Here is a 12,911-nt window from a genome sequence, read left to right as displayed (position 1 = left end):
ACATGTGAGAACTGTAGTCCACTAGTATGAGCAATGTGGTCCCAGCGTGGCAAAAGCTGGGAGAGTCACGAATGGGATTGCATTATAAATAAAGTATTTACCAAAACTTACTGTGGTCTTTCCTGATGTTGTCTGTTCAGCACAGAGGTAGAAACTCACTTTTTCTGTTTTAGTTTCATAAAACTCTACAAGAAACCTTTAACGACGCGTTAGCCACAAGGTGGCGCCAGTAGTACAACACTGCAGAAATGGTGCATCACTGTGATGTGTGGGAGAAGAAACTGAAAGATAAATCATAAAAATTAGATTACATTACAAAAAAATGCCCTAAATATTTCTAAATATTGCCCCAGTCCATGAACTATACTGCCTTGTGTATGTTTAAATCTCCTGTCTTTCAGACGACATACTGATGGGCAGCAACTCAGAGAAATCAGAGACATTATGTCACTCACCACTGAATAAAGCCCAGTTAATATCCTGTCTTACTTGTCATTAGTGGCTGTGTTTATGTGTGTGAATCACTGAGTGTGTAGGCAGTCCATTTCAAACACCAAACCATGGTGTGAAAACTAATGAACTGATAAAACAATGTTTTCCTTCTGCCTTCGAAAAAGTGTTACCTTTGAGAACATGTACCTGTTCACAACAGCAGATGGCGCGAGTGAGCCAGTTATGCTACTTTAAGAGATTGAGACCGTTAGCTTGTAGCTTTAATGTTGCTAGGCTAACAACTTTATATCAGTCCAGATGTAGTTGCTTGTTTGTTAATTAGTCAAAAAAAAAAGTGTCCAGTAAGTCCGGTTTAACATACAGGGATTTTGTTCTGCTCGCTCCTGTTTTTTTTGCTAAGAGGGAAATCAATTTCTAGCAAGTGGAAACAAGTGGGAAACATCACCCAACATCTTGAATACTAGAGTCAACTGCGAGGCGGTCAGGAAACGTGGCATCATAGAAAATCTTTCTGTCTCCCTAAACTGCCCACTTTCAAGAAACGAGCTGACAGGACAGCCCATGAATGAGTGTCTGAAATACAGGACCAAGCATGAAGCCAGGATTAACATACAGGACCAAGCTACAGAAAGGTGAGATTTAACCGGTGTGCTTTAATTATTGAAACTCTCAAATAATGCAACAAGAGGAAAAAGAGCTAATGTTATCTCATGTTATCTCGGGTAAACTTCCTGAACTAGTGACATTAAAAAGCAGGGTAAAATACTTGTATAGTCAGCTTAGCTAATGTAACTTTACCCTATGCTATAGTAGCATCCCAGCTAGTGCTACTATAGTCGTTATTCAGCTGTTGGGTCTCCACCAACCCCTGAGGAAGATCTAAGATGCTAGTTTAGATGTTTGACTGTCTTTAGCTAGTTGCTCATTTTGTCTGCTGCTTTGTGCTGGACAGGGGCCATAAAATGGATTTATCAGATTTTTATGCTGAAGTGCCCACATCACACATTTGATTCAAAGCTAATAGGAGAAAGTATTGATTAAAGCAGCAATAAGCCACAATGTTAAGAATGGAAGAAGTACACCTTCCATCACAGACAGGAGATCATTTACTGGCTCATCATACCTGTCAGAGATGACTCCTGGGAAGTCAGTCTCAGTCTGTCAACTATCTTAAACCAATTTCAGTCATGTTTTGTGAACTCCAGGAACTTTTTCTTTGCCTCCTGCTTTTAAGGCCCCATTATCTTAAAACCTTCTCTCTTTCAGTGGGGAATATCACCTACTGAATTGATTAATTAAATTTTCATGCTGTCTGTAACAACCTTTTAAACCAAGTCAGTGGTTCTCTTGGATTTATTTTCCATAATGTATGTCATTTATGTACCAAAGCTTTCTTATCACCTACCATTAGAGCTCTTCGCCTTGTCTCTTTGCATACTTTGCTCTTACCTTTGTGTTCTCTTAATTAATGTGCTACTTGTTTTGATGTTGATTGTACATTCATGTAAAACATTTTTTGATGAAAATGAGCCAAGCACCTTAAATTAAATGTGCCCTGAATGCTCGGTTGTATCTAGTTGTTTCCTGAAAACTCCTCTTTATATGCTGCATAATCACAGATGTCCTTTTGTACAACAACCAGGGTGTATGCTCATGAATAAGCTGCTGTGTGTATGCAGATTTAAACACAAAACCAAGCTCTTTAGTGGCCATGTTTCCTCCTTCAATATGCAGCTCTGTCTGTCAGCTTTTTTTTTGTCACATTGTAAGACATCAATGTTCAGTTGAGCATATCCCATTTGCTGAACATGCAGGCTTAGCATATCTTAACAATAGATCAATATTATCAACATGTTGTTCAAAGGTTTCATGCCTCTGGACTGCAGCAAAACATCTATTATAGATGTTTTAGTATGTTCTTCTGAAGAAAACCCGATAGGGAACTACAGTAGGGTTTTGTTGATTGTAAAGAGATGACATGAATAGGGCACTCCAGCATATAAGTAATGCACCTTTTGAAAAGTATTTGAGATCCTTTATTTTGAAACCACATTGAGAGAATCAGTCAAACATCTCACAGATATATAAATAAATATACATTTGACATGCTTTTACTGATTCATCTGAGGAATGCACGATCATAATATCAAACAGAAACAAACTCCATTAAACTGTAATATTAACGCATGGTGTTAGCCATTGCTAAAACTGCATCACCACATTAAGGGCGCCCAATGGCAAACCTGATCCCCCTCTATTCCTCCCACACTCTGTGGATTGTCTATGTACCCTGTCGCCATCAACTACCCATCAGTGAAAACAGCAGACTTTACATGGCAGCTTAATTATAATTTTTATAGAGCCACAGAATCCAATCAGTTCCTCTAATCAGTAATCCTGCCTGACCCCAAGTTTTCTATGTATCAATTAGTGTGTGGCAATTTGATTAAACACAAAATTATTTAGGACCATGCACCATGTGAACGCAAAATCACACAAACTAAAATAATAAGATTAGGTAATGATGCAGGAGCCGTTTTAAGGCACATAAAAATGTGCAGCTGATATGAGCACACAGAGCAGAACAAAATGTCTGCCACAGACCCATTGGCAAAGTCCAAAGTAACATCAATTGCGTGTTTTGTCTAGCTAACAGTCCAAAAATCAAAGATCTTTAGTTCATTATCACATAAGACGAAGAAACGCAGCAAATCCTCACATTTGAGAGGTGGGAAGCAATGAATATGAGTAAGGAGATACTCAAAATGAAATGATAATATAAACTGACTGGATTGTGTTATGTTGTGCATAAACTGATCTATGACCTGAGTGGGGCCTGTAGGGAGTGGTGGGACTGTTGGTGGATCAGGGTATGGATAATTAGACTGTGGTGGGGAGAGGACAGTTGGAAATTGCTGAACGTGGAGGTAAATAAGGTGCTCAATGGTTAGGGATTGTAGTTCAGAGGAGGTTTCCTGAGTGGTCCAGAGAAAAGTGGTGATCAAGTCAAAGGTATACCATGCCTTATGCCTGATGTGTGCTGGGAGAGACTCCAGTTTAGGTGAGAGGAGAGCAAGAAGCGAGTGCCTTTTATGAACACATTTTCCTTACAAGGACGGCAAGAGTATTCTACCGACATGCTAACTACATAACTAGCTACAATGACTGTTTGCTAGCTTCCAAAGTTCCTCAGACTGCAGCTTCGTCTTTGGCGCGATCTGATTGGTTGAAGTTAGCCCGTAAAAGACAGATGGTTCATCCAGTCACCTGCCAACAAACCATCTGGTGCGTCAGGTTACTTCCAACAAACAAAGACTTCATATGCTTTATACATACTCCATTTAACCATATTACCAAATTAGTATATCAAAAGCTTTATACTGTAAGAACAAATTGTTAAAGGCTTGGGTATATATAAACCACCATATTATCTTGAAATTGAGAATTATGTCTGACAAAAGCATCTGATTTTTTTTTAGCTCGACCACATACTCCTGTGAATATGTCAAAAGCAGAAAGAAATACATGGGAAGCAACATGGAAAGAAAGTTTTGAATGGGAGTCTGTAACAAATGCATTTTTTTTATTATTGTTAGAAGAGGATAAATCAAGGCTAAAATGATCAAAAGGGTTAGGTTAGATCATGTTAGTGATAAAGCGTTAGAGGCATTTTTAGACTGGTGTAATGAAGTATGGCAGGAGGGCAGATTGCCCAGAATGTGGAAGCCAGTAAGCCTATTAATTATAGGTGGATTGCTTTGCTGAAATTGTATCTTTGTAATCTTTGTGAAGTAATGGAACATATGACAACAAAAGGACATACAGAGGCTGGAAATTAATCATGTCTTTAAGTGGGGCCATGAAATGGAGGGTCACCATGGAAATGGAGATAAATAGAAGATAAATTGGGAAATGGTTGCAGCTGCGTTCTTGATGGAGATGGAAATCATTGGCGATCATTGGATTTGATATATAAGGTTTAGTTATTTGTCAAAAAGACGTGATTCATAATTTCAGGTATTGAATTTACCAGGACAGCGGAGAATGTTCTCATCTTCTAGTTTGAGTGGTAATATATTCATAGTTAACCAGAAAGGAGTCTAAAAACATACTGTTCAAACTACATTGCTGCCAGTTGTGTGACCAGGACTAGTGTTCCTTTGCCTTCTTAAACCAGTCAATGAAATTTTGGAGATGCTGCAGAAGAGAAACAATAATACGTAATTCCGTCTCTGACTTTGAAGCATAAGTCTGGTGATGTTCTATGTTTCTTCTTGTCAACAAATCCCATGAAAAGACCAAAACTAACAATGAAGCACTAAACTGATCCTGACAAGACTTGTCGGTGTATTTGAAAGCCTGATATAGCTTACACCTCCATTGTTCTACAAAAACAAACGTATTAATCCACCGCTGAAAATAGTCCCCAACAAATGTGCTGTCTACTCCTGTTGGAGACTACAGACACTACAGTGTCCAGCTGCTTAAGTAAATTCTTGAAGCTCTTTAAAAAATGAAACTATATGTTTGTTAGCTGGTTTTAGGATTCACATCTTCAGTAAGGGCTTAGGGCTGAGTGCCACAGACAGGGTAGGGATGAATTGAGAGATGGATTACAACATTGCTGGTTTCGGCCTTTTCTTGGGATTTGACAATAAAAATATAAAGCAACACAAGCCGTATCCTTTAAATTGGCAGCTGTTGCATTGATTCGGTTCTTTCCCAATTGCAGAATGAAGCAAACAATAGGTAGTAGTAGAGTTAGATCAATAAAAAAGAGGGGGAGTCTTGGGGTGAGTCAGTCTCTCCACCAGGTCCGGTCTTCATCTGGTCCACACAGTTTCTATCAAGGCAACACCTAAAAGAGTGCCCTAATTTGACTAGGAAACCTGTGATTGATAGAGAGCAACTTTTGCTTCACAGCCTTAACCCCTCCCCTCCCTGTATTGGTATCACAAGGGCAGGCCAGTGACTAGATTTTATGCACAGGCACATCAATATGTCACTCAGTCATGAAAATGATTTACTCGAGGATCATAGCAAATCAGGGTCACGCTCTTGGAAAAGTGACACACCAGTTCACTCACAGAACAGCAGATGCACAGAGCCTCACAGTCAGTCAATAAAGGTATGTGTGTGTTTGTGTATAGTAGGCAGTACAGTAAATGACAGGTGGAGTTACAAAAGTCAGTATATTTTTACTCTTCCTAATAATACCGCCATTCCGCCAACATCCAAACACCTGAAAAGTGTTAAAAGACACAGTAATGTTTCTACAGACGAGCCACAAATTATGGCAATTAGGGGAAGTGCATTGAGGAAATGTGAATGCGAGTATTTCAGTTCAATACAGAGCACGCTGTTCGTAAAATCACTGCGCCAATATGAGGCTTTTTACAACCTTTGCTGAACAGAAGAATAGACTGGACTAAAAGCAACAGCATAGTGAGGCTGAGGAGACACCCTGTGGAAGTTGTGTGCCCTTTTATTTGTTTAGCCACCTCTACAAGTTAAAAAACAAAAGTAGTAAGCTTCACATCCTGAGCCACCAACCACAAGGCATGCTACTGCCCTAAACCCATGACTGGCAGACAACTCAACCAAAGCTAACCACAGAAACTACAACGTACTATAACTCAGTACATGTTGTGTGATATTTCTGAACCCATTGTCTACAGACAGTAACTCCTGCATGACAGTGACATAGCATTATTTGTAGGACGTTACTAGGATGCCGTTAAGTTCATTTTCAGTAACTTTTTCACGAGAGACCTGAGAACAGGAACATTCATAGATAGACAAACACATGTCCTGCAACCAATAGAAGAGAATAGAATCAATGAGTATGGAGCATTTTAGTGTGCAGTAAGAGAAAAAGCTTTAAGTTTAGTGCTGTAGCATCCAGTCATCAGTTCCTATTGTCCATATTGGGTGTTCGGTGCGACAGCCAGCACAGTCTGAGTCTCTTTGTCTGTCTCTGTCCATCAGTCTGACAGTTTATGTTCCAGTCTAGTCTAGTCCAACACTGCAGATGGCACTTAGGTGGGACTTGCAATGCAGGCTGGCAGGCCTATTAGTGCTACAGAGGGTTGGGGGTGTTAGTTTATGTATTCGCTTGTCTGTATTTTCAATGCGTTTCCTTGTAGCAAATGTGTTGTCAGATTGTTGAATCTGTTTCTCCATTTGCTTGTGTCTTATTTAGATGCAGCTTAATGCTTTGAGCTCTCTCAGCCACCGAAATGGTGCAACTCAAGATGCAGCAAATGTTGGTCTGGTTGTAACGTTAAGTGAATTGGTAGTGAAAAGTATAACTGTGATGGCTTTAGGCACCAGCAAAGGCCTGGTAAGGTAGGCTCATGTTTTTATTACATCCAGGCTGCAGAGAGTGCTGGTTTTGCTCCTCATAGCAGAACAGCAAATACAGTTACCTTGTTAGGACAGATATTGTTCTGCTGTTTATAATATCAACAGAGAGGGTCAATCTTGACTTGACTCAACCATGGGAGCATGGTATGAAGGCCCATAAGAGAACAAGTGCTATGTATGAGGACTTGATGAAGAAGTGCTAAAGACAGAGGTTATGTTCACTTTATATACTCGTAGAGGAAGGCTGTAGATTAGGCTGTTCACTTGCCAGCCTGTCTGCAAGCCCCGCAGTCTCCTGGCATATCCGGCTGGCACAAGAGGAGGGCTAACAAAACGACAACAGAGCCTGCAGAGAGGGCCTCAAGTTGGCTGTGGATAAAAAGAAATCACTTCAGCACAACACATATTTCTGGGATACACATATTTCTGGGATTGTAACATTCATGTATGTATAAACTGGCAGATTTAACCTTTGATATTAAATCCATTCAGCCTTTCTTTTTAGCTGTTACTCCTCAACAGATATTTCCTGTGGATTGTTAGATATCGTTTTAGCCATGCTAGTGACATGGCTTTAGGGATGGCAATGTTGGTCTGTAGGTCGCCCTGTCTGACATTCATGGTTCCCAAACTATGAATTCTAATGACTGTTAGTGATCCACTGACTTTTCTTCTTGCACCAACATGTGGTTGTCATGTGTGGTTCTGAGTGAAATGTCTCAACAACTATTAGATGGATTAGCATGAATCTGGTACAGGTACATCACGTCCCCCTCACTGTACCTGGGTGTTGGCCAGTCCTGTTTTTCTCGCCTGAAGCTGGTGCAGAAAGTTGCAGCGAGACTTCTAACTGGTACCAGAAAAAGACCGGTACTAGCATCCCTGCACTGGCTACCTGTCAAATGCAGGATTGATTTTTGAAATTTTCTTTTATTTGTTTTTAAAGGCATACATGGGCTGGCATCCCTGTACATTTAAGAACTTTTCTGCTCCGACTCCAACTCTAGGCCTCTCCGATCCTCAGAATGATTGTTTTTAATTGTTCCACGATCAAGGCTCGTGGGTAAGTGAGACCGTGCCTTTATGCTGGCCACTCCAAAGCTTTGGAATGGCCTTCTGCTTTCGATCAAATGTTCCCCCTCCATTGACACTTTGAAAACAAAACTCAAGACGTACATGTTTTCAGTGGCCTTTGGTTGCTCTTAGTAGTTTTGATATTTTAGTATTTTATAATCCTTTATTTTTATAAATTGATCTTACAAATATTATTCTGTTTCTGTTTGACCTTTGTGCACATTATTTTGTATCTTTTCATTTACTACAGATTACTGTTGTTGATTGATTACTGATACACTACGTGCAATTCCAGCAAAAATGTGTTATATAAATAAACCTGATTTGATTTGATTTGATTCAGGATGTATTGTAATAACTTCTGATTTTTCATCTAGTGCCATCACCAGGTCAAATTTTTAATTGGTCCAATATTTCGGTTTATGGTTTCCCATCAGCCTCAGTACTACTTTAATTAGCCAATGGTAGCATGCTAACACGCTAAGTGTGTAGAGATGGTACACATGGTAAACCTTAAACCTGCTTAGCGTCAGCATGTTAGTATTGTCATTGTGAGCATGTTAGCATGCTGCTGTTAGCATTTAGCTCAAAGCACTGCTGTGCCTAAGTACAACCTCATGCTGCATGACTGTAGACTCTTAGGGGCGTTGGGACGCTGCCCCTCCTGCAATTCCAATTGTGAAATACATATTTTAATGTAAAATCATTAATGTTATTGTTGTGTGTGTGTGTGTGTGTGTGTGTGTATACATTTAAGTTGTTACTCTCACATAAATCATACATTATAACAGAAACGTGCAATGACTAATAAAAAAGCGCTGCCTACAGTCGTACTTATCTCCGCCCGACGGCGGTATGTGTGTAATATGTTCGGCTTTCCCTGGTGGCCCCTGATTGGTTGACACGGCACCAGAAAATACCTGGGTCTGTCAAATTGGGCGATTTTCCACCCATTTAGGTGGCTGTAGGATGGTTTCATGTGGGTAAAAATGAGCTTGGGTTGACAAAACTTTAGCCTGATTTGTCATGGTGAAAATGTTTTTTCTTATTTTTTTCAATACTGATATTATTTTCTGGCTAATTTTGGTTTTTGAACCAACCTGGCAACACTACCCATGTAGCAAGAAGAAGTACTGAAACGGAGCGGTGGAGACCGACAGACAGACAGACACGTCACGTAGTTTGGTTTCTCTATGGCGGCCTGCTTGCGTGAGCATAAACAAAGCTTTAGCTAGCCTGCTTGCTTTTTGTGGTTGTAAATTGTCTGTGTGTGTGTGTGTGACAAACTCCGACACAGACAACAGAGGACAGAAGCAGCGCACCCGTAAATGACACCAAAACGCGGTAGAGACTCTCAGCATAGTGTTTTTACGTGACAGTATGGCAGATAGCATGCCAAGATTTAGTAGCCCCATCTAGTGGAAAAGCCACTGCTCTTAGTCTTGTAATTTTCTGAGAAATGTTAAAGTATGAGGTTTTAAATATTTCGTTCTTTAACTTATTATTAGCAAATGGCATTCAAAAACATATAATCAGCTCTTTTTTTGATTTGCTGATATAATATTGACAACACTTCAAAGACATGTAATTGTAATTACCATATTGCTCACTGGCCACTGCTTGTGTTTCATTGCATTTTTAGCACTGGCTTTTGTAGCTAAAAAGCCACTCATCTGGACTCTCACATTGAGAAATTAACATCATTTTGATATTTTATTTGAAGTTTTAGTCTTTCATGGGACTAACAATGGCTGCATTAGATTCAAGTCCAGTTTCTGAATGATAAAACTACAGGTAACAATTACCAAAGGAGTGCCGAAGAAAGGCATGACAGTCTGTAATGGCTGGGTCAAGAAGAGAAGGGTTTTGAGAGGAGAGCAGTGGCTCTAACTGACTCAAAGACAGATGGTTCACAGGCAGATGTCAGGGAGGGGTTGATGATATCAGTCAGGAAGTAGAGCAGATCTGCAGCGATGGTCCGGGAGGGGGAGAAGGGAGTGGGTTCAAGAGGGCAGAAGTTAAGTCTGCTCATGGGAATTTTTTTTCAGACTTCATTTAGGATGGGTTGAGGGAGACATTAAGCTCATGTTAGAGGGGTCATAGGAGGAGACAGTGACCAGAGGGTAGCCTGGAAGATGAGCCGCGGCTGTCATCACTCTCTTTGTGTAGTGAACAGAAGAGGGAGGCGTAGTGCTGAGACGAGAGGACCGGAGAGAGACGAGCTTCTGTGGGTCAGAAGCAGGAGACTGGGAGTGGTAAATTTGCCAGCAGATAGAGGCAGAGAGAGAGGAGATGAGATACTAAAAGTCTTCCAAGAAAGCCTTATGGAATTTTCTCCCAGCTGCCCAAGGCTTGTCCATTTGATTCACCAGGTGGTTTACAGCCAAGGAGCAGGTGCGAGCAGATAGATAAGCTTAGAGGAAAGGGGAGAAGGTCCAGAGGGGATAAGAGGGCAGGTATAAATGTTGAGGTCACTGAGGAGACACAGAAAGGAGTCAAATGGAGGGAGTGAAGAGGGGAGGGGGGGCTGATGACAGGAGGAAGCAGAGAAATCACAGGCGTGATGAAAACCAGTTTAGAAGAGGTCTTAAGGAGAAGAGTGTAGAGGGAAATAAGTGCTGGCCAACAACACAGAAAGGGTCAAAAGAGGCTAGTGGCTAGTGGCTTTTATTTAAAAACAATGTCTGAGTGATTCAGGAGGCCTAGAAATAGACAAGGCTGTGGAACATGCCAGGGATTATAGATATTTATTGTTTCAGAACTGTCATCATAGGGCCAAGAATTTCTATTTGTGCCCATGGTTGTTTGTGAACTACTTACATTTTTAGAAATGCCCTCAATCCCTTTTTCCTTATTACATATTGGATGTCTCAATGCTGATGACAAAAATGAGTTTGGCAAGGGCCCAGCTTAAATCTAAAATCTATGGACAAAGCTCTTTTGGGTTTCTGAAATCTAAAAGTAAAGACAGAAGTATTTCTGTTCAGGGTATTGAAACATCATAGAAACTTGTCAGATATTGCCTACCATACTTATCACATCTCATTTGTTTGGCTGCCTGTTTCTCATACAGCATTACTACATTATGTGTTAAAACATAATCTCACTAATGATGTTATACTGAAGATATCGCAAAACGTTCAGAGCTTCGATCATTTCTGCACTAGAAAATATATTTTTTTTTGTTTAATTATTGCTCATTGTCAAAGTGGCAGAAAGAAACTTTCCTCATGCTCAGTCTTATTCCTTGACCTCAGTTTTACTGTATCTGTTGGTTAATTTTTGCAGTGTATGTTGTACTAGTGCTTTTTTACTTCTACTATATGTTCAAATCTTCTCAGTGAACTGTAAGTTTGTCTGTGCATCAGTGTCATGTATACAAACATCTTTGCATTTATTGCGCTTGGCCATGTGTGCCACAGTTTTATGTGATTCCAGTTGTACCCATTTAAATATTATGTGCACAGTGTGCATTTGGTCTGGATGATGTCTTTTCTATTTCTTTCTATGACCTTGTGCAACTTTTCAGCTGGAACTCCAGCTGGTTTTCAGTGTAAGGCTCCTTTACATGTAATATGTTTTGGCCATACATTTTTATAATCCATCTCTTAAGACTCTGAGGTATTTGAGTTAAATTATGGTATTATTGCTCTTATAGTGTGTGACAGAGGATGTTTATTTCTATTTGGTTCCCCTTTCTTATAGCTGTTGAATTTTAATTTTTCCTAATAAATTAGGAATTTAAGGCCTCCCTGAGGGAGATACAGTAATGGCCAAATAATTTATATTTGTACTTATGCATTTTCTTAGTATTGCTGTAACTCAGCAGTGAATTTTCAGTCAGTTACTTCAACATCAGCTGCTTAGCACCACCTTGTGATGAAACAGTCCTGAGAAAACCCCAGGCCCCACAAGTTTACCATTTATACTTAAAATGTCACTTAAAGCTACTTTCTGATTCATTCGAAAAAATAAATAAAGGAATGTTTCTATACTTCCTTTGATTTTTTTTGTTGTTGCAGCTATTCTCCCATTCTGTAACTCAGCCATTTTTTATAGTTGGCACCAACTTCTACCACATGACAGTCACAAGGCATGATTTCAGCAGAACTCTCCCTTCTCAACAGTGGATTTTATTTATGTTCATCTCTCAAACAAATTCCCACTGTTGCTTAAATCAATCCACAAAAAAAATTACCCCCATGACCTGACGACATTTTTCACACAGTGCTGTAAATTAAGCTAAAATAAGTAAAAGATAAGATGAATGAAAATACTTAAAAAAAACCATCAGACACAGTGCTGTAATGTTTTATACATGGTCCCCAGTCTAACGTACTGAAAGCCTTATAAATAATGTTTAAACATGAAAAATACTCACATGACATGAGCATAACAGAAAGCCAGTAATGATGATGTTTCAGGCCATCCTGTGACAGGTTTCATCTCAGCCATTGTATAATGTCTTTCTGAAGACACTTGTCATGTTAAGTGTTCTGCATAACAGTTTCTCAGTTTTTATGCAGTGGTTGAGGTTTGCCAAAACTTCAGTGTATAAATGTTGCAGTAAATAAATTGAATGTGTCAGTGTGAAAGTGTGATATTTAACTCTTTAAAGACTAAAGATTGCAAAACAAAACTTTTATTTGAGGACTGTGACTGACCCGTCAGCAGACAGCTGGGGTTTACACAGTAATTAGAGTGGAATGTGTACGACAATGTAAGCTGTCACTCCATCACACATAGGCCAAGTTCATTTAGGAGTAATTTAATTGCATACTTTATGTCCGAATTATTCTTGCCCCAGCGGCTACATTGTATGGCGAGGACAAACACTTTTTATGTCATGATTTTGGACGCTGCGGATGGAAGCAAGGATTTCTGACAGTACGTTGTATTCCAGGTTGCAAAGCATTTGATGCAGCATAATTATGAAAGAATAAGATCATGAGATGGCATGGAGGGCCAGTACCAGTCCATCATCTATGAACATCCCCAACACATTTAAAGCACTTTTG

This window comes from Enoplosus armatus, chromosome 18 (assembly GCF_043641665.1).
Source record: "Enoplosus armatus isolate fEnoArm2 chromosome 18, fEnoArm2.hap1, whole genome shotgun sequence".
NCBI lineage: Eukaryota > Metazoa > Chordata > Actinopteri > Centrarchiformes > Enoplosidae > Enoplosus > Enoplosus armatus.
The sequence above is the reverse complement of the archived record's forward strand: the minus strand, read 5'-3'. Positions refer to the sequence as shown.